This window comes from Leopardus geoffroyi, chromosome B4 (assembly GCF_018350155.1).
Source record: "Leopardus geoffroyi isolate Oge1 chromosome B4, O.geoffroyi_Oge1_pat1.0, whole genome shotgun sequence".
In the NCBI taxonomy this organism is placed as follows: Eukaryota; Metazoa; Chordata; class Mammalia; order Carnivora; family Felidae; genus Leopardus; species Leopardus geoffroyi.
The window spans coordinates 109757025-109783496 of NC_059341.1; the positions used below are offsets into that span (position 1 = coordinate 109757025).

General features: G+C 35.4%; 1 protein-coding gene and 1 long non-coding RNA gene across 5 annotated transcripts in view; one reads left to right on the top strand and one right to left on the bottom strand.

Annotated features, from left to right (window-relative positions):
- MGAT4C (MGAT4 family member C) overlaps nt 1-26472 on the bottom strand; it is a 740390-nt gene that overhangs the window by 672148 nt on the left and 41770 nt on the right. The gene's annotated exons all lie outside the window — the stretch shown is intronic.
- Nucleotides 1-26472, top strand: part of LOC123592146 — a 39344-nt gene that overhangs the window by 8884 nt on the left and 3988 nt on the right. For both annotated transcript variants that reach the window (XR_006709606.1, XR_006709607.1), the window contains one exon: nt 20774-20875. This is a non-coding gene — a long non-coding RNA (uncharacterized LOC123592146). The remainder of the gene's footprint in view (nt 1-20773; nt 20876-26472) is intronic.

A 26472-nucleotide genomic window follows, 5' to 3' on the forward strand; every position in this document is an offset into this window, starting at 1 on the left:
ATGGGATTGAAGTAGACTGTTAAGAAACATCTTAGAAGTAACTGTCTCATTTTTTACATAGACAATGTATTTGTCATAGAATATGGACATAAATTTCAGGTAACTCAGTAATATATGTTTAACACTGGTGGAACCAACTTATGTATGAATACTTTCAACATTAAAACCATAGATTCAGGGGCGCCTGGGTGGCGCAGTCGATTAAGCGTCCGACTTCAGCCAGGTCACGATCTCGCGGTCCGTGAGTTCGAGCCCCGCCTCAGGCTCTGGGCTGATGGCTCAGAGCCTGGAGCCTGTTTCCGATTCTGTGTCTCCCTCTCTCTCTGCCCCTCCCCCGTTCATGCTCTGTCTCTCTCTGTCCCAAAAATAAAATAAAACGTTGAAAAAAAAAAAAAAACATAGATTCAGTCTTGGAAATAGTTAATAATTTTAATCTATACTATTAGAAATTTATGTCTTAAATCAAGAAAAAATAATTTTGGAATTAAATAGAAATTTTGAGCGGTTTCTCTAGAAATAGTTGGGAGATATAGCATTATATAAATTTTTTAATGCTTATTTATTTTTGAGAGAGAGACAGAGCATGAGCAGGGGAGGGGAAGAGAGAGAAGGAGACACAGAATCCAAAGCAGACTCCAGGCTCTGAGCTGCCAGCACAGAGCCTGATGCGGGGCTCGAACCCACAAACCATGAGCTCATGACCTGAGCTAAAGTCGGATGCTTAACTGACTAAGCCACCCAGGTGCCCCGGGAGATATAGTATTATAAATATGACATTAATTTGAAGTATTATAGACTGAATTGTATACCCTCTCAAATTTGTAGGTTGAAATCCTGACTCCAGTACACCAGAATGTGACGATATGTGAAACTGGGTTTTTTTGTTTGTTTTTTGTTCTGTTTTGTTTTGTTTTAATGTTTATTTATTTTGAGAGAGAGAGAGAGAGAACCTGCACGAGCAGGGGGAGGGTCAAGGAAGAGAGGAGAGAGAATCCCTAGCAGGCTCCAAGCTGTCAGCGTGGAGCCTGACACAGGGCTGGATCTCAGGAATCATGAGTTCATAACCTGAGCTGCAATCAAGGTTCAACACAAATGACTGAGTCACCCAGAACCCCTGAAGATAGGGTTTTTACAGGGGCAATTAAAATTAAGTCATTAGGGTGTGCCCTAAACCAGTATGACTGGTATTCTTATCAGAAGAGGAAGTTTGGACATAGGTGTATACAGAGGGGAAATGATGTGAAGATGCATGGAGAAGACAGCCATCTACAAGCCAAGGAGAAAGATCAGGAACACACCTATTTTGGCACTCTGAAGGCACTATCCTGCCAAAAACTTGATCCTAGACTTTTACCACCCAAAACTATAAAGAAAGGGGCACCTAGGTGGCTCAATTGGTGGAGCTTCTGACTCTTGGTTTCAGCTCAGGTCACGAGCTCACGATTTTGTGGATTTGAGTCCCACATGGAGCTCTGTGATGGCAGTGTGGAGCCTCCTTGGGATTCTCTCTCTCTCTCTCTCTCTCTCTCTCTCTCTCTCCCCGACTCCCACCCACACTGTCTCTGTCTCTCTCAAATAAATAATGAATAAACTTTATATTAAAAAACTATAAAGAAAGAAATTTCTGTTATATAAACCACTTAGTCTGTGGCAACTTGTTATTAACAGCCTTAGAAAAGGGCTGGAAAGAAAATTTCCCTTAGGATGAATCATACCTCAATTCTCACCCATACCTGATGTAGGTAATATTTATAGGTGATTTGAACTTAAATTTGCTTCTGGAATAGGTTAAGACTTTGAGTCTGGAAGAATCAGGTAAATAGGTTTTGCATATGAAAAGGATATGGCTTTTTAGGGGACTAAGGGTAGATTATTTGCAGACTTAACTATGTCCCTTCAAAATTCATATATTGAGGTCTTCAGCCCTAGTACCTAAGAATATCAGTACATTTGGCGATTACATCACAGAGGTAATAAAGTTAAAATAAGGTCATTGTGGTGGGCCCTGTCCAGTATGACTGGTGGCTTTGAATGAAGTGGAAATTGGGACACAGACATGAGCAGAGGCAAGACAACATGAAGACACGGGGAGAAGACAACAAGCTACAAAGCCAAAGAGAGAGGCCTAGAATAGCACCTTCCCTGAGGCCCCTCAGAAGCAACCAACCCAGTTTACAATTTGATCTTGGACTTAAAACTTGCAGAACTGTGAGGAAGTAAGTTTCTGTCCTGTAATCCACTCAGTCTGTGGTTCTTTGTTGTGGCAGCACAAGATAACTAAGACAACTGACTAACACACTTAACAATTTTTCTATTATTGAATAGGAAATAAATGTAAAATGTGATCACTTAAGTAATTACAAGTCTTATGATGATACTGTATAATAAATATAATAATTTTATTCATATATTTAAAGACTTTATATAAAGCAAATGGTATATATACATGTATACACACATATATACACATATATGTCCATATCCATATGGTTACCTACAAACTGATTTTAAGCTCCTTCAGGGAAAAGACATTATAAACAATTAGAATCTTTTATTTGTATTTATATATAACATATAATCTAGTGCATCTGTGGTATTTAACAAATTTGAATAAAATAATTAATTAAATATAGATTATTTTAATTACATTAGATGATTAATTCTACTTAGCCAAAATATACCAGTTTACCATGGCTAAGTTAAATAAAAGTAATTTTTAAAGTCCTCCTTTTTATTCCTATCCATGCAACTAAACATAAGTGAAAGGAAATGGGTTAAATGTGTAAGGATGCCTTTGATGTGTATGTGTGTGTGTGTGTGTGTGTGTGTGTGTGTATATGTATATATATATATGTACATATATACATATATATTTTTTGATGTGTATGTGTGTATATATATATGTATATATATATGTGTGTGTGTATATATATTTGTGTATATGTATATACATATATATATTTTTTTTTGAAAGGTGATTTGCCTCACAGTTGGGAGTGGCTATATTGTCAAGTGATTATAGTTATGCTATTCTCCTATTTTTTTCCTTTTGAAAAGAAGTCATGTTTGCATCAATTCAGTTTGTATATAAATAATTCACTACATTTATCAATTTAATTGCAATTAAATATCTTAACCAAAAATATCATTCTTTATTATGACAACAAAGTTGCTTCTCTATTCTAAAGGATTTTAAGTATTTTAAGCAGCATTTTGAAGAAAGCAACTATTTAAACAGCTCACACTTTATCTTAATAAGAACATTAATTTAATGATTGAAAATAGAGTTGGTTCTATAATGAGGTCTCATGAGTACTTTATTATGTAACATCCCCAAAGACAACCAATTCTGGGAAATATGAGAGAACTATTGATGAGAACAGAATCAATATAATGGATTATTTGTGTGTCACGAATACTCAGGTAAAAACAACTGTTTGGTGGTTAATTTTATAAATTACAAAAACTTAACCTTTTAAAAACCCATACATTTTATTATAAAAAGTAGCAGGTCTTTAGTAAATGAATGTTTCTATTTAGTGGAAAGAGTCATGAAATAGGTGTTGCAAAAGACCTTCTGAAATGCTTTGCATATAGGCACAGATACAAACCCTCTTCCTGTGGATTAGAAAACTGGCCAGTCACCTCTCTGTTTTTTTAATTGGGAAATGCAAACTTACCATCCTACTGAACATAGTATAAACTCTATAGCTTAACACAAAGCCATGTGAATAAAGTATATCCATTCATTTTTTAATTTTTATGTATAATTAAAATATAAAATAATGTACCTATTATTTTATATAAGTAATGCATGTATTACTTATATAGCATATAGCAACATATAATAATATAAATAATGAAATTGATTTAATATATATTCATAATTAGTATATATATTTAACAATTAAAAATATTTGTTGAGTGTCCATTACAAATACCAGTGAGAAAAGGCATCATTCTAGCTCCTACGGAGATGTCACACATATACTCAAATAAACCCAAATTGGACAAGCTCTATCACAGACGTGTATGAAAGTGCCATAGGAAGGATTAAGAAGAAACCAACCTTTTTGAAGGGGGTTAGAAAGGATTTCAGAGTCAGTGATAACATATGGGCAATAACCTTTGAAAGAAAAAAGGACAGAATGACATCTGAGTTATACAAACATACAGTCTTATTTGTTAGACCATGTGATTTACTATTTTTAAATCATCAATTATTCCTATTTAATGTTTACTTATTTATTTTTGAGAGTGCATGAGTGGGGGAGGGTCAAAGAGCGAGGGAGAGAAAGAATCCCAGGCAGGCTCCATGCTGTCAGCACAGAGCCTGACATGGGGTTCCATCTCACAATCCATGAGCTCACCATCTGAGCTGAAATCAAGAGCCCAGACACTTAACCAACTGAGCCAAAAAGGCATCCCTAAATCATCAACTATTCTTTTCAGCTTTCTCGAGTTGTGTTTTTTGTTTGTTTGTTTTTGACCCTGAACTTTATATAAAATTGCTATTACCTGAGTCACTGTCTTACTAATCTTATCAAGCATGATATATTCACCTCTTATACTGAACAATAGATTCCTCTATACAAAACAAGTCAAGAGAAGAATACATAAAAATTTGACTGAATATATTGTTAACTTTGCTTAAAATTTAGAATTTGGCCTTTAAAAACAAATTCTGTATATTGTATATTGATAAAACTTGACCTAAGGTGATGAGAGTGAGAATGAAACAGATTTGGAAGACTTTAACAGAATAGAATTTTTACAATTTATACTAATTTCATAATACTACAAGTTATGGATGTGTAAGGACACTTTTAATAATTTATTTTTATTTTTAACCTAAATTCACATATTTCCAGGTATAAGATCCTTGATTAGTCAATATAAATAATATATTTATTTAAGATACCATCTTATCCTCAAGAGCTTAACATAAAATGTAAAACTCATTAAAAAATAACAAATACTTCTTTTTCTTAATAGTCATTTAAACTGGTATTATTAGGGTCACCTGGGTGGCTCAGTTGGTTAAGCATCTGACTTCAGAAGTTCAGGTCATGATCTAACCATTTGTGAGTTAGAGCCCCGCATTAGGCTCTGTGCTGACAGGGCAAACCTGGAGCTTGCTGGATGTTCTGTGTCTCCCTCTCTCTCTGCCCCTCTGCCCCCTCTCTCTGTAAAAAAATAAATAAACATTAAAAAAAAGTTTAAAAAACCTGGTATTACTAATAAAGCTTTATATGAGCTGATAGAGAATTCAAACTACTGAGGAGAAAAATATTCATTTACTAATTTGTGATCTTATATATTTATAAGCCCCAGTTTTGCCATCTATAAAATATGGATAATAATTATGTTCCAGAGTTGTTTTAAGGAATATTAGTGAAAATATATGGAACTACCTCTTACAGCCTTTTACACTTCTTTTATTTCTTCCTTCCCATTTCTTTTATGTGTTTAAATCAAGTAAGACAAATGAATACCATATTTTTATAGGATGATTATTAAGACACATCCAAGAACATCAGTTATGAAAAGATTCAGTTTCTTTATGACTTGCCATTATACATGTAACTCAAAGTTATATTGAAAAAAATGCCTACTTGACGTTCACTCTCACCACTTTTATTTTACTGGAAATGCTACCATGGTAATTAGATAACAAAAGAAACAGAAGACATCCAAATTTGTAGGGAAGAAGTAAAACTTTCACTTTTTGCAGATGACATAATACTCTATAGAGAAAACTCAAAAGACCACGCCAAAAAACTACTAGAACTGATAAATGAATTCAGTAAAGTTGTAGGATACAAAATGAACATACAGAAATCTGTATACACTACAGATCTGTATACACTAATAATGAAGCAGTAGAAAGCGAAATTAAAGCAATCCCATTTACAATTGTACTAAAAATAATAAAATATGTAGGAATAAACCTAACCAAAAAGGTAAAAGACCCATACTATGAAAACTATAAAACACTGATGACAAAAATTGAAGAAGACACAAAGAAATACAGACATCTCATGTTCATGGATTGGAAGAACAAATATTATTAAAATGTCTAAACTACCCAAAGCAATCTACACATTAACGTAATCCCTATCAAAATACCAATAGAATTTTTCACAGAGATAGAACAAACAATTCTAAAATTTGTATGGAACCACAAAAGACCCTGAATAGCCAAAGCAATCTTGGAAAAGGAAAACAATATTGGAGGTATCATAATTTCAGGCTTCAAGTTATATTACAAAACAGTAGTAATCAAAAGAGTATGACACAGAAATAGGCAAATCAATGGAACAGAATATAAAACCCAGAAATAAACTCACAATTACATGAACATTTAATCTTCAACAAAGGAGGAAAGAATATGCAATGGGAAAAAGATAGTATTTTCCACAAAGGGTTTTGGGAAAACTTGACAACTCTCTGCAAAAGAATGAAACTGAACCACTTATGCCCTACACAAAAATAAACTCAAAATGGATTAAAGACTTAAATGTGAAACCTAAAACCATAAAAATCCTACAAAAGAGCACAGGCAATAATTTTCTGACATTGCCCATAGCAATGATTTTCTAAATATGTCTTCTGAGGCAGAGGAAATAAAAGCAAATTTCAACTATTGGGACTACATTAAAATAAAAATCTTCTGCATAGTGAAGGAAACAAATCAACAAAACAGAAAACAAAACAAAACAAAAAGCCCATTGATTGGGAGAAGATATTTTCAAATGACATATCCGATAAAGGGATAGTATCCAAAATAAATAAAGACCTGATACCACTCAACACCGCTCCCCCCCCAGAAATAATCCAATTAAAATGGGAAGAAGACATGAACAGATCCTTCTTGAAAGAAGATATCCAGTTGACTGACAGACTCATGGAAAGATGCTCAACATAACTCATCATCAGGGGAATACAAATCAAAACTGCTATGTGAGATCACCTGACACCTGTCAGAATGGCTAAAATAAAGAACACAGTAAACATCAAGTGTTGGTGAGTTTATGGAGAAAAAAGAACCCTCATGCATTGTTGGCGGGAATGCAAACTGGTACAGTCATTGTGGAAAATAATGTGCAGTTTCCTCAAAATTAAAAATAGAACTGCTTTAGGATTCAGCAATCACAATACTGGGTGTTTACCCCCAAAATCCAAGAACACTAACTCAAAGGGATACATGCACTCCTAAGTTTATTGCATAATTATTTACAATATCCAAAATGTGGAAACAGCTGAAGTATCCATCAATAGATAAATGGACAAAGAAGATGTCTCATGTGTGTATATAAATATATATATATATACATATATATGTATATATATATAAATGGAATATTATTCAGCGATAAAAAGAATGCAATCTTGCCTTTTACGACAACATGGGTGAGCTAGAAGGTATAATGCTAAGTGAAATGAGTCAGAGAGTGACAAATACCATATTATTTCACTCATATGTGGAATTTAAGAAGCAAAACAAAGTTATAAAAGAGAGAGACAGAGAGAGAGAGACAGAGACAGAGAGAGAGACAAACCAAAAAACAAATTATTAACTATAGAGAATAAACCGATGGTTACCAGAGGGGAGGTGGATGGGGGGGGATGGGTGAAATAGGTGATGGTGATTAAAGAGTATACTTATCATGATGAGCATTGAGTAATATGTACAGGTTTTGAATTACTATATTGTACACCTAAAACTAATAGAACACTGTATGTTAATGATACTGTAATTAAAATTAAAAACTAAACTAAAATAAGATAAAAATAAATTTAAAATTGCCTAGTTGATGAAGAAATAGAGCCAATTAAAATTGAACCTAGAATCTATCTAAGCCTTCATAAACAATTTTGCAGAGTAACTTATCGAGTTCAGTAAGATTAATATATGAAATCCAATGGCAATTTGCCAAATCACAGTGTTATATTGTGCTTAGTGATGTAGCCCAGTCATTCTTATTAAATCTAAGCTTAATATAATGCTGTCAAGATGGTTTGGTACATTTACTATGTTTACAAAAATATTCTTTCTGATACAGTTCAATGATGAAACAGCTTGTGAATTCTGTCATCTCTGCTTGGTCACAGTACTGACGCTTGCAAGAAGACTATCTAATTTCCTCATAGATCAATTATTAGAATTGGACTGGTTTACCTCTTTCACAAGTTGCTTTGGCAGATCAAAAAGTGTCCTGGCCTGGTTGGTATTTGGCTTGAGTCATTGTTGGATATGTAGAAGATAATGAATTAGAGGCAGCCAGAGACTGTGAATCTTGTGGTTGGAAAAATTCCGAGTAGTCATTGGCACAGATTTCTTCTTATTCAAGAATGTTAGTTTTGGAAGCTAGAGAGCTGGAATTGAGGAACATGAGAAATGAAATATATAACAAAGGAAGCTTGTGCCTTTCAGTGTAGGAAGAAATATAAGAATCTGAGTTGACTCCTTACTAGTACTCCACTCTAGAGGTCCTTTGAAATATGTTTTCAAGTGCTTTGTGCATATTTGGAATAGGAAGACTACTTACGTCATAAAAGAAAAACTGATAAATTTAAGAAAAATAGCTAGCTATAAGAGAGATGCTAGTCTTCTATATATTTTTAAATCAGTTCTCTATGTGGAACTCAAATTTTGAATTTTGAATACTTATCAAGTAGCCTCTTTAATAATAATTTATTTTAAAAGAAATCATCTCATTACATTTTTTTTTCTTTCTCTTTTGCCTCTAGAGGGAGGGAAGTGAGTTGATTGCAGTCTATTGATCCAGATGAACTGATTCAAATTCCAGCTCCAAAGCTTACTAATTGTGGGTCCTACATCAAGCCCTTTTCTCCCTCCAAGCATCTATCACATGAAAATGAAAATAATACTAGCCTGAAGAGGAGAGTAGAAGGGTAAAGATAATGTATGTAAAGCATCAAGCTCATTGTCAAAGGTCCTAATGTTGAAGAGAGCTTGAAATTTCCTATCTTCACCAAAATATGTCTGTGTGTGTGAGAGAGAGAAAGAGACAGAGACAGAGACAGAGAGAGACACTTAGTAAAACAGAGAGAGTATAAGCTGGATAGACAGAGAAGATGCATGATTTTAGAAAACCCATTTACATGTATTTTACAAAAGACACCAAGAAACATAAGTACACTCTTTTTTGAGAAATTTCTCCTTTCTGAAATTTAATTGAAGAATGAAAGCTGGTAGAAGAGAGACTTGACAGCATTTAAGAAAAAAGCTTGTTCTAGTATTGCACTAAATTTGGTAGCATCAAAATAAAGCCAAACATCTACACATAGATATTTAACATAGTAGATCTGGCAACCCGAAAAATATCCCCGGGGTTAATTTGACAACCACGTAAGAAAAGAAGTACCTACTATATCCAAAATGAGCAATGATGACCTATTTTCTTACATTTGTCACTAACATCCTCACTGCTGTCAAGCTTGTCAGTGACAAATAACAAGGGAAAGGTCACAGCCTTATGTGATTTGAGTCAGCCCTGTTTTGAAACATTTACCAATGTTGAGGACAGAATCTCTAGGAGTTGGCTTTCCTCCCAAAGATATAATTTTATTTGTATGTTTTTAAAACTTCTAAAATTCTCCTTCATGGTATGAAATAAGTTATAATTGTATAACTTATAACACAGACTTACAACAAACCTTCTGGTTTTCCTATGAAGAAAATCTAAATTGATTTTAACATAATACAAATATTTTATTTATAAAAGAATAGAATCATAGCCATTCTTATTATGCCTGATATTTCATTTAAAAATTGGTCAAATTCTGGAAGAAGAAACAAAAGATATATAAATTTCCATAGAACACACAGCTAGTAAGCAGTTTAACCATCAGGGATTATGTTATAATTGATTCTAAAACCAGAGTTCTTTCCCTGACATTTTTCTACATTCTAATTTCAATGCTTGAAAGGAAAATTATAAAATGACAAAAGGCAAAGTGAAAAAGAAAAAATTAAGTAGTCCTCAATTCCCTTGGGTATCTAGTGAAAACTAATAGTAATTAATATCTGTCAATACACATCATCAAAATAAAAATATATGTATATACCTTTGGTAAAAGGTAATGTCTCTTTGTTTGCCCAAAATTAATGCAATAGAACTTTCTTACAAAGCAAATAAATGATACAAATACCAATTCCCTATTTGTTTTGTGATTTTATATAGTTATAAATGCCATCAGAATTTTAAATGAATATTTATAAAAACATAATTTATTCATTTTTGTTTTCTAAAACTCAATGTTAAGTTTAAAGTTAAAATAGGATACATTAATCATAATTTTATAAACAAGAAAGTATGGATTTTGGATCTTGGGACAACATTAAAAATTTTGTAAAGTAGCTAGGTATAGAGTATTGAGATGATAAATGCAGCACTTTTAAATTAGAGAGAACAACAAGACAGTATAAAAGCTCCTGCCCAGTAAATGTATGGATTTTTAAAACCACAGCTTTCTTTAACGATCTCACGTCATTATGAGAAAGATTCAGGAGAATTGTAAAATGTTATAGGATATTAAGTCAGGTTGCCCAAACGATGTGCTAATTATCTACTTGATCAACATTTTTAGAACACTTATTTTGAGCAAGATACTATTCTAGGCTCTGAGGTTATGGTGGCAAAGAAAAAAGCAGACAACATCCATGTCCTCATGAAAATTCCTTTCTCATGATATCATTTTGTGCAGTAATCTTCACAATGTTCAATATTTCCCATCTAGATTTCTTTCTTCCTATGAGATAACAAATCTAAAGTTGGACACAAAATATTTCAAGATTATTTTTTAAAGCTTGTTACCATATAATTATACATATATAGTAATGATTTAACATAAAATTGTTTACATTTACATAGAATCATTTGATTGCTATACTAGCATTCATTAAAATTTTGTATGCAAAAATTAAACCAGATTTTTTTCTATTTATGTTACTTAAAATAAAAGAACTTCTTTTTTTATTAAAGTTCAGTGACAGATGTTAATTTTCAAATTGGGAGTTGTTTGGAATAGGATTAATAAAAAGACCATATATTATTGGTGGTATAAATGTACTTTATTTTTCAAAATAATGCAAGGTTTACGTTATGGACTGTATTGTATATCCCCAAATTCATATGTTGAAGTCCTAACCTTCAATATGATTATATTTGGGTACACGGCACTTAGGGAGGTAAATAATACCATCACGAAGGTGGGACCCTAATCTGCTGGGACTGGTGCCATTATTAGAAGAGGAAGAGATATCAGAGATATCACTTTCTTCCTGTGAACACAAAGGAAAGGCCCTACGAGAACACAGAGGGTAGGTGGCTGTCTGAAAGCCAGAAAAGTGGAGTCTCACTGGAAAAAAAAGTCCAATTGATCTTAGATTTCCAGCTCCCAGAACTGTGGGAAAATACATTTTTGTTGTTTATGTAACCCAATTTCTAGCCTAAGGAGATTAATACAATTTAAAACAGACTAGCTAAGGACTGTGCTTTTATGTTATATCCTTCTAAATCATTTCATGGCTTAATATTATCTATTTTAGATGTGAAATAGGAAGAAATTCAATGCATCTTGTTAAGATAGCAATTGTAATTTGATAATAATATATCAATAATTTAGAATGTAGTGTATTAACCCAAAAAGTCTGTGATTTCATAATCATCTTTGTTTTTCCCACAAAACTGAGGATGCCAGTCTTTTGTAAAATCATCGTCGCAATATTTACAGATTAAATGTGTAATAAAAGGCTATAATAATTTAATAAACAACTAGTTACATTTAAATAGTTAAATATTTCAATATAAATCCAGAAGCAGGCATACAAATTTTGATTCACAAAAGGAAAATAGTTATTATTATAAATATCATACACATACACACTTTAATGTAATTAAAAAAACTTATTTCACATGAATTATCTCAATTATCCCTCCCAACACGGAGGAAGTCATAAAAATATTAACAAAAGTGTCCTATACTATAAACCTAGAGTTTCTTATATATCTTCCCTTCAAGAAAATTACTAGAGTTACACTTTTATCATTATTCATATGATTCTTTATTGTCTATCTCTCCCATTAGACTGTAAGATGCAGATTTCTTTTTCCTTTCTTCTACATTATGAAATAATGTTTTTTTAACTATTTAAAATTTAAATTAAATAGAACATCTTCTAAATGCTTGACTTCTCTTTTTAACTTGTTCCTAATAAGTTTTGCATTATGGAGAACCACTTGAGAAGCTTTATTCATTTTCTTGTTTTAATGAGAATAGGATCAAATTTTATCATTCCTAACCATTTCATGAAAAACATTGATATGCTTATTAAACTCAAATACTATGTTAATGTAAAGACAATCAATTTAGTCTTCAAACTGGGTAGGACTAAATTAGTAATGCTGATAGACAAATCATGTTGGGTATTGGGTTCTTTTGGATAACCTAAGAGTGAAAACCTTTATCAACCTTCCTTGTAATACAGGAGGGGAGATTCCAATACCCTAAAATACTCCTGGTAGTATGATTCTATACTCCTGGAGATGATTCTATAGCTTATCAAATTTGAGGGCAATACATTGATGTGACAGGCAATAAGTATGCATAAGGTCTTCAACTTTTGTCCCTACTTTTACCTACTTTCTCATATTCATGTGTAAGATTCCTGATAACGCCTAACTGCCAAATGTTTATTGTAGTTAAATGATGCTATAGTCCACCTGGCAGGACATTAGGAAGGGAGTTATGCCATAGAAATTCTTCCTACCAACTAAAGACCACAACACTGTTCTCTAGTTGGGAGAGGTAGTAGCAAGACAAAATTTCTGTGACTATATTAGAAAACATGCTCTCATAAGTAGTAAATGGAATACATGGATCTCAAAGGATTGATTTATTCATTATTTTTTTACATTTACTTTTTTAAGTTTTTATATAAATTCCAGGTAGTTAATGTACAGTTGAATATTAGTTTCACATCTACAATATACTGATTCAATACATCTATAAAACAACCAGTGATCATCACAAGTGCACTCCTCAATCCCCATCACCTATTTAATCCATCCCCACCCACGTCCCTTCTGGTAATCATCAGTTTGTCCTCTATAGTGAAGAGTCGGTGTCATGGTTTGACTCTCTTTTTTTTTTTTCTTCCCTTTGCTTGTTACATTTCTTAAATTCCACATATGAGTGAAATCATATGGTATTTGTCTTTCTCTGACTTATTTTGTTTAACATAATACTGTGTAGCTCCATCCATGTCATTGCAAATGGCAAGATTTCATTCATTTTATGTCTGAATAATATTCCATTGTGTGTGTGTGTGTGTGTGTATATATATATATATATATATATATATATATATGTATATACCTCAAGTTCTTTATCCATTCATCAGTTGATGAACACTTGGGCTGCTTCCATAATTTGGCTATTGTAGATAATGTTGGTATAAACATAGGGATGCATGTATCTCCTTGACTTACTATTTTTGCATTCTTTGGGTAAATACCTTCTAGTACAATTGCTGGATCATAGGGTAGTTCTATTTTTAAGTTTCTGAGGAATCTCCATACTGTTTACCACAGTGGCTACCCCAGTTTGCATTTCCATCAACAATGCAAGAGGGTTCCCCTTTCTCCACATCCTCACCAACACATGTTGTTTCTTGTGTTGTTTATTTTAGCCATTCCTGACAGGTGGGAGGTGACATCTCACTGTAGTTTCAATTTGTATTTCCCTGATGATGAGTGATGTTGAGCATCTTTTCATGTCTGCTAGCCAACTATATGTCTTCTTTGGAAAAATGTCTATTCATGTCTTCTGCCCATTTTAAATTGGATTATTTATTTTGAGTATTGAATTTTATAAGTTCTTTGTAGAATTTGAATACAAATGCTTTATTAGATATGTCATTTGAAAATATTTTCTCCCATTCCAAATGTTGCCTTTTAGTTAATTGTTTTCTTCACTGTGCAGAAGTTTTTTATCTTGATGAAGTCCCAACAGTTTATATTTGCTTTCGTTTCCCTTGCCTCAGTAGACATATCTAGAAAGAAGTTGCTACAGCCAATGTCAAAGTGGTTACTGCCTATGCTCTCTTCTAGGACTCTGGTGGTAACAGTTAACATTTAGGCCTTTAATCCATTTTGAATTTATTTTTATGTATGGTGTAAGAGAGTCGTCAGTTCCATTCTTTTGCATGTTGCTGTCCAGTTTTCCCAACACCATCTGTTGAAGAAACAGTCTTTTTCTTATTGAATAGTCTTTCCTGATTCATCAAAGATTAATTGATCATATAGTTATGGGTTCATTTCTGGGTTTTCTATTTTGTCCTATTGATCTATGTGTCTACGTTTGTGCCACTACTGTACTCTTTTGATTACCACCACTATGTAATATAACTTGAAGTCCAGAATTGTGATGCCTCTAGCTTTTTTTTTCCCCCTTCAAGATTGCTATGGCTATTCAGGGTATTTTGTGGTTCCGTAGAAATTTTAATATTGTTTGCTCCAGTTGTGTGAAAAATGCTGTTGGTATTTTGATAGGGATTGCACTAAATGTGTAGACTGCGTTGGGTAGTATAGACATTTTAATAATATTTGTTCTTCCAATCCGTGAACATGGAATATCTTTCAATTTCTTTGTGTCATCTTCAGTTTTTTTCATCAGTGTTTTATAGTTTTCTTATAAATTTTTTTTTCAACGTTTATTTATTTTTGGGACAGAGAGAGACAGAGCATGAATGGGGGAGGGGCAGAGAGAGAGGGAGACACAGAATCGGAAACAGGCTCCAGCCTCTGAGCCATCAGCCCAGAGCCTGACGCGGGGCTCGAACTCAGGGACCGCGAGATTGTGACCTGGCTGAAGTCGGACGCTTAACCGACTGCGCCACCCAGGCGCCCCTAGTGTTTTATAGTTTTCAGAGTACAGGTCTTTCAAATTGGTTAGGTTTATCCCTAGATATTTTGTGGGTTTTGGTGCAATTATAAATGGGAATGATTTTTTTATTTTCTCTTTCTGCTGCTTCATTATTGGTGTACAGAAATGCAAGAGATTTCTATATGTTGATTTTGTATCCTGTGACTTTACTGAATTAGTTTATCAGTTCTAGCAGTTTTATGGTGGAGTCTTTGGGGTGTTCTATATAGAGTATGGTTACATCGGCAAATAGTGGAAATTTGACTTCTTCCTTGCTGATTCGGATGCTTTTTATTTCTTTTGATTGTCTGATTCCTTAGGCTAGGACTTCTAGTACTATGCTGAATAAAAGTGGTGAAAGTGAACATCCCTGTCTTGTTACTGACCTTAGAGGAAAATCTCTAAGTTCTCCCCCATCGAGGATGATATTAGCTGTTGGCTTCTCATAGGTGGTCTTTATGATGTTGAGGTATGTTCTCTCTAAACCTACTTTTCTGAGGGTTTTTATCATTAATGGATGTTGTTCTTTGTTCAATGCTTATTCTGCATCTATTGAAATGATCATATAGTTCTTATCATTTCTTTTATTAATGTTGTGTATCATGTTGATTGATTTGTAAGGATTGAAACACCTTTGCAATGCAGGAATAAATCACACCTGATCATGGTGAATGTTTTTTTTTTTTTTTAATGTATTGTTGAATTCAGTATGCTTTTATTGAGAATTTTTGCATCCATGTTCATCAGGGATATTAGCTGGTAGTTTTCTTTTTTAGTGGAGTTTTTATCTTGTTTTGGTATCAGGGTAATGCTGGCCTCATAGAATGAATTTGGAAATGTTCCTCCCTTTTTTATTTTTATTTTTTGGAGTAGTTTGAGATTAATAGGTATTAACTCTTCTTTAAATGTTTTCAGAATTACCCTGGGAAGCCATCTGGCCCTAGACTTTTGTTTGTTGGGAGTTTTTTGATTACTGATTAAATTCCTATGCTGGTTATCAGTCTGTTCAAGTTTTCTATTTCTTCCTGTTTCAGTTTTGGTAGTTTATATGTTTCTAGGAACTTATCCATTCTTTACATTGTCCAATTTGTTGGCATATGGTTTTTCATAATATTTTGTTACAATTGTTTATATTTCTGTGGTGTTGGTTGTTATTTCTCCTTTCTCATTTCTGAATTTATTTATTTGGGTTATTTCTCTTTCCTTTTTGATATGTCTGGTGAAAAGTTGATCAATTTTATTGATGTTTTCAAAAAACCATCTCCTGTTTTCATTGATCTGTTTTGGGTTTTTTGTTTGTTTGTTTTTTGGAGTTCCTATTCATTTATTTCTACTCTAATCTTTATTATTTTCTTTCTTCTGCTAGTTTTAGGTTTCATTTGTTGTTGTTGTTTTCTAGCTCCTTTAGGTGTAAGGCGAGGTTGTTTATATGAGATTTTTCTTGCTTCTTGAAGTAGGCCTGTATTGCTATATTCTTCCCCTATAAGATCACTTTTGTTGCATCCCCAAAGTTTTCAGCCATTGTGTTTTCATTTTCATTTGTTCCATGTTGTTTTGTTTTGTTTTGTTTTGTTTTGTTTTGTTTTGTTTTGTTTTCATTTCCTGGTGTACCTATTCATTTTAGTAGCATTTTAACTTCCATGTATTTGTGTTCTTTCCAAATATTTGCTGTGGTTGAATTCTAGTTTTATAGTGTTGTGGTCAGAAAAGGTGTATGGCACAATGTCAATTTGTTTGTATTTGTTGAGGCCTGTTTTGTGACCTATTATGTGATCCATTCTGGAGAATGTTCCATGTGCACTTGTAAAGAATGTGTGTTCTGTTGTTTTAGGATTGAATACTGTGAATATATCTGTTAAATCCATCTGGTCTAGTGTGTCATTCAAAACCATTGTTTCCTTGTTTATTTTTTGTTTAGATGATCTGTACATTGATGTAAGTGGAGTGTTAAAGTCCCATACTATTAGTGTGTATGCTATTATCAATTAATTCCTTTATTTTTGTTATTAATTGTTTTCTATATTTGGGTACCCCTATGTTGGGTACATAAATATTTATAATATTTGTTAAATCTGTCCCTTTATGATTATATAATGTCTTTCTCTTTTAACAATTTTTGATTTGAAGTCTAGTTTGTGCAATATAAGTATTGCAACCCTGGCTTTCTTTTGACAGCCATTTATATGATAAATGTTTCTCTAGTCCCTCACATTAATTTGCAGGTGCCTTCAGGTTTAAAATGAGTCTCTTGTAGGCAGCATATAGATGGGTCTTTTTTTTTTATCCATTCTGACACCCTATGTCTTTTGATTTAGTTCATTTACATTCAGAGTAATTATTGATGGATATGTATTTATTGCCATTTTACTTGTTTGATGATTGTTTCTGGAGATTTTCTCTGATTTTTTTCTTGTCTTTGTCACTTTTGACCTCTCCTTTGCACTCAAAGAGTCTCTAACATTTCTTTAATTTTTTTTTTTTAAATGTGTACTTATTTTTGAGAGGGAGGGAGAGGAAGACTAAGTAGGGAAGGAACAGAGAGAGATAGAGGCACAGAATCCAAAGCATGCTCAAGGCTCTGAACTGTCAGCACAGAGCATGACATGGGGCTTGAACCCTTGAGCCATGAACTCATGACCTGAGTCAAAGTCGGATGCTTAACCTACTGAGCCACCCAGGCACCAGTTTCTTTAATATTTCTTGCAGGACTGGTTTATTCATCAAAAACTTCTCTAGTTTTGTCTGGGAAACTCTTCATCTCTCCTTCTATTCTGAATGTAAACCTTACTGGATAGAATATTCTTGGATGCAGATTTCTCCCATTCAGCATTTTGACTACATCCTGCCACTCCATCCTGGCATGCCAAGTTTCTGTTGAGAAATCTCCAGCTAGCATATGTGTTTTCCCTTGTATGTTAAGGACTTCTGTTTTCTTGCTCCTTTTAAGATTTTTTTTATCACTATATTTTGCAAATCTAATTGCAATATGTCTTTGTGTTGGCCTGCTTTTGTTGATCTCAATGGGAGTTGTCTGTGCCTCCTACATCTAGATGTCTGTTACCTCCCCCAGATTAGGGAAGTTTTCTGCTATTAATTCTTGAAATAAATTTTATGCCCCCTTTTCTCTCTTCTTCTTTTGGGCCTCCCATAACATGAATAGCATTATGTTTGATGGAGTAACTGAATTTTCTAGGTCTATTTTTGTGTTGTATAATTCTTCTTTGTCTCTTTTGTTCAGCTTCATTATTTTCTATTATTTTGTTTTGTAGGTCACTAACTTATTCCTCTGCTTCTTCTAGCATGTTATTCACTGCATCAAGCCTGTTTACAATCTTGTTTATTGCATTCTTCATCTCTGGTTGTTTTTTAATACTTTCATCTCTGGGGTAAGGGTCTCACTGATGTCTCTATTTTTTTCTCAAGCCCTTATGATTGCTGCTTTAAATTCGCCATCAGGCATGTTATTTATATATATTTCACTTAGATCTCTTGCCATGGCCTTATCTTGTTCTTTCATTTGCAATTAGTTCCTCCATCTTGGCATTTTGTCTAAGTCTCTGCCTTCTTCTCTGTGTTAGAAGAACCAGTTATATTTTTTCCTCCTGAAAGTAATGGCCTTATTAAACTGAGGTCATATAGTGCCCAGGTCTGGCACTTAAGGAATGTCTTCATTGTGTGCTGTGTATACTATGCTGTTGTGTTTGGCTGCTCTATCCTTCAGGCCAGTCATCTGCAGAGGCTTTCCTTGTCTGCTGTGGGCAATGTTTGGTCCCTAGCCAGAGTGTGGCAAGCTTTAGCAAGGTGTGCTCCAATCTGCATGTGAAAAGAGACCTGGCAGCAACTCCACCAGAACTGAGGACCTCCAAAACTCTCTGATCAGGAGATACTGTGTGGGCAAGGCATTTGCACTGGTCTTCTGGGGGAATTTCTCCATTCTGGTACTGAAGCAAGCTTGACTGAGAAAAGCAATCCTGCAGAGCACAGGGTGGTAGAGCTCAGTGTAAGGAAGTTAGGCAGCCAATGTCAGCATCGTGCTGCTTTTTGCTGGCTCTGTGTTGATGCTGAAAGGCAGGGAGGAAAATGGCACCTGACAGCTCCTCTGTTTTCAGAGAGGCATCTCTGTGAATGCTTCCACATAGGGAAGTATTCTGAGAAGAGTGAATAATCTCCCCACTGTGCCCCAGGCACTCTTCAGATCACTGTTTCCATGCTCTCTGCTCCCAGGTTTTTTACCTGCCTTCCCTCCAGGAGCAATGTAGTGCCCTCCAGACTCTATTGCAGCCAAGCCTGCTGGCCTTTCAACTTGCAGGCTTTAAGTCCCACTGGTTGCAAGAGCTCATAAAAATCAGCCCCTCTCATTTTCCAAGCCAAAGGCTTTGAGAAAATGTTCTCCTTGTGCATCTTTCTGTGTGTTCCTCTCTCTCACTTTTCTCTGCAACCACAGTTCCCTCCCCTCCACAATACCCACAACCCATTTGTTCTCTAAACGATGTCTCTGAACTTTCTACCATCTTCAATGTGACCTCTTCTCTTCCCTCAGTTGTGGAGTTTTTTCTGCTAGTCTGTAGGTCAATTTCTGGGGGTATTGAGGATGATTTGATATTTATCTAGTTGTGCTCATAGGGTGAGATAAACCTAGTGTCCTACTACTTCATCACCATCTTCCCATTCGTTATTCTTGAAAACATATTTTAAGTGTTTTCTGTGGATTGATAACTGGGCTCAGCACAGAGAATACAAAATTGTCAAGCAGAAGAGAGGCCATGCACAATATCATGAGTTCAGTCTAACCAGTAAGTTGAAAACTTATCACATACTTCTAAATGTAGGAGAATTTGCAAGCATGGCAGTATGTATGAGAGAGGCAACAACAGGAGCAAAAACCTTCATTACATAAGTGAATGAGTAAAATGAGTGAATGAATGAATGTCTCAGTGGCTAAAAGAAACTCACAGGAGACTAGTTTAGTTAGAGCAGGGAGTGCCCCTGCAGCATACTGCATGGGGAAGTAGAGACCACTTTTATCACATAGATTTTAACCATAGACAAAAGGAAAGACATTGGGAGGCAGCGTCTGTGCCCCTACACTTAAAGTGCAAGGACTAAAGAAAGAGAAATACAAAATTTGTGTTTTGAAAAGAAACTCATGCAGCTTTGTTGAGAGAAATAAATGATTATAGGGAGCCTTAGGTGGATATGAGAAAACAGTTATTAAGCTCTTAGAATTAGACAGATCTGGGTCTTCTACTCAATGCATGATACAAATTTGGAAGAATGGATGTTTGTTAACTGCTAAAATAATTCATCTTTATACCTTTCTTCTTTACATAGAAAGCAGCATTAGCTGCCAAGAATAACTTTATGAATACAGTGGCTAAATTATACAGCTATTTCATGCACTATTTATCATTCAAATATGAGAAAACTAAGCTATCATAAATGTCTGTCTCTATTTGCTGGAAAAATAAATGCAGTATATTGATTACAAGATAATGAACAGCAATATTCCTTTGCTCTGATACTCAACTAGCTATTCCTTATTTTTGTGTATTTTCTCTATTACTAAATAACTACTAAATTGAAGGAGAAACATTGCAGTATTTCAAAAAGTCAAATCTATGGAATATATTAATACAATTATTATAAACTGTATCTCCCTAAAATTCATATGTTGAAACCCTATCCTTAATGTGATGATATTTAGAGATGGAACCTTTGGGAGATAATTAGGTCATAAGGTAGGAGCCCTCATGATGGAATTAGTGCCCTTGTAACAAGAGGCAGAAAAGAACTTGCTTCCTCTCTCTTTTACTGCCAGGTGAGGACACAATGAGATGTCCTTCTGCAAACCAGAAGAGGGCCCTCACTAGACACTGCATCTACCAGCACCTTGATCCTGGACGTCCCAGATTTTAGAATTGTGAGAAACAAACGTTTATTGTTTAAGCCACCCAGTCTGTGGGTATTATAACTGTTATAACAGCCCAAGCTGATTGGCATAACATTTAAAGTATATGCAACAAGTGTTTGGAAAATTCATAGGTGAAAATTAGATAAATACTTTTAAGAACTGATTGCTAATCTTGAGGAAAAAATCAAATTCCATGAAGATTTGTGTAGATGTCATAAAAATTAGATGTATGTTAGATGAGTCACACAAACACAGTTTTATGGAATATGGAATATTAAATGAAAAAATCCATTAAGATGTATTTTTATGCTTTAGTGGAAATAAAATCTGATATTCAATAAAAAGTGCCAGAGGTAACATGAAATAAAACATAATTTAACTATCACAATATTAACAAAAAATATTATCATGCTAGTTTTTCAAACCTAAAGTCATATACTAATGCAAGAAAATTATAATTTAATTTTATATAACCATGATATAATATGGCACTGAAAAATGCTTACAATATTTGATGTACTCCACATCTGTCCCTTTTCTCTTGTCATTAAATGTACGTTACAAAATGATTGAGTAGTACAAACCCTTAAGTAAAGAACAAGAATGCAACTTAAATTCTTATTTTTTTCAGCCTTCTCAAATCATTTAGGCAAAGATCTCCAACATGTCAAACAACTTTGTTCCTCTGCTTGCTCTGTCTGCAGCACTGTAATTCCACCCTAGAGCCATTTAAGATTTATAACCACTCAACTTTCACACCTGCTATGTGGCAGTCAAATGCTACATGTTACGGGGAACAAAAATGAATAGAATATTATCTTGCAGGGGCGCCTGGGTGGCGCAATCGGTTAAGCGTCTGACTTCAGCCAGGTCACAATCTCGCGGTCCATGAGTTCGAGCCCCGCGTCAGGCTCTGGGCTGATGGCTCAGAGCCTGGAGCCTGTTTCCGATTCTGTGTCTCCCTCTCTCTCTGCCCCTCCCCCGTTCATGCTCTGTCTCTCTCTGTCCCAAAAATAAATAAACGTTGAAAAAAAAATTAAAAAAAAAAAAAGAATATTATCTTGCATTCCACAAATCAGAAAAGCAGCAGGTGAAGGCTGGCAGTCAAACAGCTGACTAAATTCAATGTGGTAAATACTATGAACATTTATGTACAAAGTGCTATGAGACCACAGATAAGGGAGTAACTACATTTGCAGGGAATATACTATAGAGTTAGGAATGGCTTCTAATGAAAGAAGTACTTAAGAATTGGACTTTGATATTAAACATTTATTTGTTTGTTTTTTTTCAAAAAAAAAGGAAGAACAAGGCAAAGATGCTAAGGAACTAAATATGTTGATGTTATTGTAATAAATGTCCCAATTGGTTGAGGGCTTCATTTCTCAAAGAATATACTAGGTTTCCTTTTACCTCCAATCCTGTTTATTCTTTTGTGAAACACTACTTATTATCCTTAAAAGAAATCTGGATCAGATGCAGACCACAATGGCTGAAACCATGTGTTGGTCTGGTGCCCCTCTGAAGACATTTTCCTTTGGTTTGAGTTCTATTGCCCTCTCCAATCTCTGAATTTCTAACAAATAGTCCTCTGGATTACTTATATACTGAATTACTCTGGATTATTTATATACTCATATACTCTGGATTACTTATGTACTTATATACTGAATTTCTAAGAAATAGTCCTCTGGATTACTCACATACTGCTGAGCTTGTTCTTTGTCTGATCTCCCTAATTAGAGCATATTTTAAAGAGAAATTTTCTCTGAATATTAAAAAATGATATTGTTTACAGGGACACCTGGGTGGCTCAGTTGGTTAAGCGTCCAACTTCTGCTCAGGTCATGATCTCATGGTTCATGAGCTGGAGCCCTGCATCAGGTTCCATGCTGACAGCTCAGAGCCTGGAGCCTGCTTCAGATTCTGTGTCTCCCTCTTTCTCTGCCCCTCCCCACCTCATGCTCTGTATCTCTCTTTCTCAAAAATAAATAAACATTAAAAAAATTTAAAAAAAATTGTCTATAATGCTATGCACAGAGAAGTTATAAATATTTGTGCATTTCATTGAATTAAGTCATTTCTCTTTTCATAAGCAGTAAGTTCACCTTAAACTTCAGACCTAAACTGGGAAGTTATACATTCTTGCATCTTTAAATGTTAGTTTGTAGTGATGCCTTGACTCTGACTTTAAAAATGAATAAGTTATAATTTCATGGAAGACCTTGAAATACATGGGTATGATTTGAACATGCCAATTCGAAAGCTATTCCAGATACAGGAAACAAAATATGGTTGGAAATGTAGGTGAACATGATTTATAATAGGAGAGAAAAAGTAGTTCTACTATGGGGAATGTAAACTTAATAAAATAAAATAGGTTAAGTAATGAGTAAAATAATGTATAAATGAATACTTTCTTAAATTAGTAATAGGTAGGTGGCTCAGTCGGTTAGGCATCCAATTCTTGATTTCAGCTAAAGTCATGATCTCACACTCCCTGAGTTTGAGACCCACGTCGGGCTCTGCACTAAAAGTGCTTGGGATTCTTTCTCTCTCCCTCTCTTTCTGCCCCTTCCCCACTTGCACACACGCACACTCATGTTCTCTCAAAATAAATAAATAAACTTAAAGAAATAAATTAATAAAAATAAATAAATTCATCAATAGGTAAAAGAACCAGAAATTCAGGTTGTAATTAGAGCAGGGGACTTTAGAAATTTGTGTTATTAAAATCAATTCCACAATCAATAAGCAAGAGTAAGACAAAAAAAATTACAAGTATTGATGTGTTTAGTATAGGCTGGAATGGAGAGAATTTATGAGCATGGAGACCAAGATGAAATCATTCATTAACAGAAATAATAACAGAGCCTGACCTGATAACATAGGACAGAGAAATCAGAGGAGACAGATGTAGGAGGGGTCATAAAGGAGGATTTGCCAGGATTTGGCAAAAATGTACTATTCATTCAATACTATATTTGTTCTAGGCCACGGCATTACTTGCTATGAAAAATTTCATGTGAACATGGATCCTGTCCTCAAGGAGTTTATGTTTTAGTAAGGATGGAGAAAGAATTTTGAAGAAGAAAGAATTAGAAGTAGATCTTGCGAGCAGAACAGAGTCGCCGGAGCCAAGCGCAGACGAGAGGCCCACGGAAGAGGGTAGGAAGGGCTGCGAGGCGGTGCGCGCTCCACGGACTGGCAGGAGGGAGCCGGGGCAGAGGGGTGGCTCACTGGCCAAGCAGAGCCCCGGAGGCTGGCTTGCAAAAGCGGAGGGGCCTGACGGACTGTGTTCCGACAGCAAGCGCGACTTAGCTTCTGGGAGGTCATAAGTTAACGGCTCTGCTTGGAAAGCGGGAAGGCTGGAGGACAAAGGGAGGGAGAGCGGCTGAGCCCCCGGACGACAGAGCTCAGCTTGGTGGGGAACAAAGGCGCTCGCCGGCGCCATCTCCCCCGCCCATCCCCCAGCCAAAATCCCAGAGAGAACCGGTTCCTGCCAGGGAACTTCCTCGCTCCGCGCAAACACCCAACTCTGTGCTTCTGCGGAGCCAAACCGCCGGCAGCGGATCTGACTCCCTCCCACTGCCACAGGGCCCCTCCTGAAGTGGATCACCTAAGGAGAAGCGAGCTGAGCCTGCCCCTCCTGCCCCTGTGCACCTTGCCTACCCACCCCAGCTAATACGCCAGATCCCCAGCATCACAAGCCTGGCAGTGTGCAAGTAGCCCAGACGGGCCACGCCACCCCACAGTGAATCCCGCCCCTAGGAGAGGGGAAGAGAAGGCACACACCAGTCTGACTGTGGCCCCAGCGGTGGGCTGGGGGCAGACATCAGTTCGGAGTGCGGCCCCGCCCACCAACTCCAGTTATACACCACAGCACAGGGGAAGTGCCCTGCAGGTCCTTACCACGCCAGGGACTATCCAAAATGACCAAGCGGAAGAACTCCCCTCAGAAGAATCTCCAGGAAATAATAACAGCTAATGAGCTGATCAAAAAGGATTTAAATAATATAACAGAAAGTGAATTTAGAATAATAGTCATAAAATTAATCGCCGGGCTTGAAAACAGTATAGAGGACAGCAGAGAATCTCTTGCTACAGAGATCAAGGGACTAAGGAACAGTCATGAGGAGCTGAAAAACGCTTTAAATGAGATGCAAAACAAAATGGAAACCACCACGGCTCGGATTGAAGAGGCAGAGGAGAGAATAGGTGAACTAGAAGATAAAGTTATGGAAAAAGAGGAAGCTGAGAAAAAGAGAGATAAAAAAATCCAGGAGTATGAGGGGAAAATTAGAGAACTAAGTGATACACTAAAAAGAAATAATATACGCATAATTGGTATCCCAGAGGAGGAAGAGAGAGGGAAAGGTGCTGAAGGGGTACTTGAAGAAATCATAGCTGAGAACTTCCCTGAACTGGGGAAAGAAAAAGGCATTGAAATCCAAGAGGCACAGAGAACTCCCTTCAGACGTGACTTGAATTGATCTTCTGCACGACATATCATAGTGAAACTGGCAAAATACAAGGATAAAGAGAAAATTCTGAAAGCAGCAAGGGGTAAACGTGCCCTCACATATAAAGGGAGACCTATAAGACTCATGACGGATCTCTCTTTTGAAACTTGGCAGGCCAGAAAGAATTGGCACGAGATTTTCAGTGTGCTAGACAGAAAAAATATGCAGCCGAGAATCCTTTATCCAGCAAGTCTGTCATTTAGAATAGAAGGAGAGATAAAGGTCTTCCCAAACAAACAAAAACTGAAGGAATTTGTCACCACTAAACCAGCCCTACAAGAGATCCTAAGGGGGACCCTGTGAGACAAAGTACCAGAGACATCACTACAAGCATAAAACATACAGACATCACAATGACTCTAAACCCGTATCTTTCTATAATAAAACTGAATGTAAATGGATTAAATGTGCCAACCAAAAGACATAGGGTATCAGAATGGATAAAAAAACAAGACCCATCTATTTGCTGTCTACAAGAGACTCATTTTAGACCTGAGGACACCTTTAGATTGAGAGTGAGGGGATGGAGAACTATTTATCATGCTACTGGAAGCCAAAAGAAAGCTGGAGTAGCCATACTTCTATCAGACAAACTAGACTTTCAATTAAAGGCTGTAACAAGAGATGAAGAAGGACATTATATAATAGTTACAGGGTCTATCCACCAGGAAGAGCTAACAATTATAAATGTCTATGCGCCGAATACCGGAGCCCCCAAATATATAAAACAACTACTCATAAACATAAGCAACCTTATTGATAAGAATGTGGTAATTGCAGGGGACTTTAACACCCCACTTACAGAAATGGATAGATCATCTAGACACACGATCAATAAAGAAATAAGGGCCCTGAATGAGACATTGGATCAGATGGACTTGACATATATATTTAGAACTCTGCATCCCAAAGCAACAGAATATACTTTCTTCTGGAGTGCACATGGAACATTCTCCAAGATAGATCATATATTGAGTCACAAAACAGCCCTTCATAAGTTTACCAGAATTGAAATTATACCATGCATACTTTCAGACCACAATGCTATGAAGCTTGAAATCAACCACAGGAAAAAGTCTGGAA